This window comes from Mus caroli, chromosome 8 (genome assembly GCF_900094665.2).
Source record: "Mus caroli chromosome 8, CAROLI_EIJ_v1.1, whole genome shotgun sequence".
Lineage (NCBI taxonomy): Eukaryota > Metazoa > Chordata > Mammalia > Rodentia > Muridae > Mus > Mus caroli.
In genome coordinates, this window is record NC_034577.1 from 25,832,105 (window position 1) to 25,834,938 (window position 2,834).

The following is a 2,834-nucleotide window of genomic DNA, read 5'->3' on the forward strand; positions in this document are numbered from 1 at the left end:
CCAGTGCCTACTGAAAACTGGGAACAAAGCTGATTCTGAACTCACCAGGTAGACTTGACAACACACAGGGGTGGGGTGGGGCTCCATCCTTTCTTGTGATAAACACATTCTGTCCCAACTTAGCCTGTTTTTCCCACATATGAATCATACTGAGTTGTCGACTAGAATTCCAGTCTTTTTCACAATTATTCCTATTAAAAACACATTTTTCACATCCTGAACTTCCACAGTACAAGTCTTTTAAAAGAATTGCAATCCGTCTTGGTAGGTTTGCTCTCGTCTTCCAACAACAAGGAACACCTTCTGTTCTGATTCCAATTCATTAACCTCATGGTACAGGCTATTAGCTCAGAAACTCAACTACAGTTAAAACCAATTTGTCAACAGATGCTCAATGGAGGAAACTTTCAAACAGCCTGAGGCAACCCAGATGTAGAATAGGCCCAAGTCAGTTGTATTTATCACTTAAGAAATTCCATTTCAAGGCAGTAGAATACAGGTGACAGGAAGCAAAAATAAGCAGAGCATTTTTGGGGGCCAGGAGAGAAACAGCCAGAGTACGGAGAGGGAAGGAAATGAATTCAAATGAAATATTATGACATAGCCACACCGAAATGTCATGGTGAAGCCCATTAGTTTTATTATGTTAACTTAAAAATCAATTTAATTATTTTAAAAACAAGAAATTCTCCCAAAGACATAAATAAATAGGTATTCCAGCTTGCTCATTCTGGTAAGTGGATTGAGAATTGGAGGCCATTCTGAGTTACATAGTAAGACACTCTCTCAAATAACCGAGGACAAGTGATATGGCAAAGGGTTAAAGCTCTTCCTAGCACAACCTGGGGACTGATGCCCAGTGTTGCAAAAGGAGGCCAAATAGAAAAACCATTTTAAGAATTTACTAAGAAACCCACCACAAACTTATCGAATAATAGGTTTCAGAAATGATCTTTCCACTACTTTTGAAAACATCATAAAAATATGTGTTCATCTCTCAGTCTCCTCATGCATTCCTAATGTTCTCAATAAAGACCCAGAAATGAAGTCATTTGTTTAGAGGAAAAAAAAAAAAACCCATCCAGAATCCCTGGTGTGTGGGGGTTGGGGGTGGGTAAGGTTTGCATGAAACCTCAGTGGATATTTCTTTGTAGCATTCTTTGATCCTATACTGAAAATTAAAATGTAATTAAAAATTAACAATTAAAATGAAATTATTTAAATAAATCGCGACTGTTCAGTTCCTTCAGCACATGAAGATGGAATGTATCTAGACCTAAACTCACATTTCAGAGTTTGGACATCTTTGAAATACTTCACCCATCTTGAGCTTCTGTCTGTTCTCTGCTATGTTTACTCCATTATTCTCAGTTTCAGGACAGTTGCTATAGTTACCAGGAGGGGTGGGCAATGCAGGCTCCTCTCTGACCCTGTTATGCACACCTGTGACTTCTAAGCCTTTCTCTGTCCTATACTCATGACTTCCTGGCAACTATTTTGTCTGCATTCTTCTGATTCTGTTCATGGCACTCCACCCACCATGTCCCTCACTTTGCTCCTGACCACAAGCCCTTCCTCTTGCCTTTGACTTCATACAATAAATGTCTGACTTCATCAGATGCTTTCTCAATGTCAAGTGCATTATAGGATGCTATTTAGATGATATGAACTACTATATTAAAGTAAATTTTACAAAAACAACAAAGCAAAATAAACAAACAAACAATCAAACAAACACCCTGCTTCTCTTACTACCATTTTACACAGTCTTTTGTAAATTTGGGACACAATTTTTTTTTCTCCATATATTCAGTTTAAGTTTAAGTTGAGCATCCATTATCCTAAGCACCAGAGATGACTGGAAATGGAAATCTTCTTTTTTGATTTGGAATACATATATATATATATATATATATATATATATATATATATATATATTGGAATACATATATATATATATATATATATATATATATATATATATCCCTAAACATCCCCGGGCTATTGCAAGGCTCTTGGTCACCTTACAGAACATGATGGTTACTAAAGACACTATAGGCCCTTCCAGTCCATAGCAGCACCGGGGCACCTTGGGCACGGAGTCTGAGGACACCCCCAAGGTCCCCACAGGACCCTCCACGGGATCTTAAGACCTCTGGTGAGTGGAACACAACTTCTGCTCCAATCCAATTGTGCGGGACCTGAGATTGCATTAATTAGGGAAGCAGAAACCTGGGCTGATCAGGGTCACAAGTCCCTTCCGGTCCACTCAGGTACTGGGGCACCTTGGGCACGGAGTCTACGGAGACCACCAAGGTCCCAACAGGACTCTCCACGGGATCTTAGGACCTCTGGTGATTGGTTCACAACTTCTGCCAGGAGGCAGGTTCAAACACCAGATATCTGGGCACCAACTCTACAATTGGAAAGCTTGCCTGCAGAGAGTACTCTGAACACTGAAACTCAGGAGAGAGCTAGTCTCCCATGTCTGCTGATAGAGGCTAACATAATAACCTGAGGAACAAGCTCTAACCAGAGACAACTATAACAACTAACTCCAGAGATTACCAAATGGCAAAAGGCAAACTTAAGAATCTTACTAACAGAAACCAAAACCACTCACGATCATCAGAATGCAGCACTCCCACCCCTCACAGTCCTGGCCACCCCAACACACCCAAAAAGCTAGACCCACATTTAAAAGCATATCTCATGATGATGGTAGAGGACATCAAGAAGGACTTTAGTAACTCACTCAAAGAAATACAGGAGAACACTGCTAAAAAGTTAGAAGACGGTAAAGAGGAAGCAAAAATCCGTAAAGAATTGCAGGA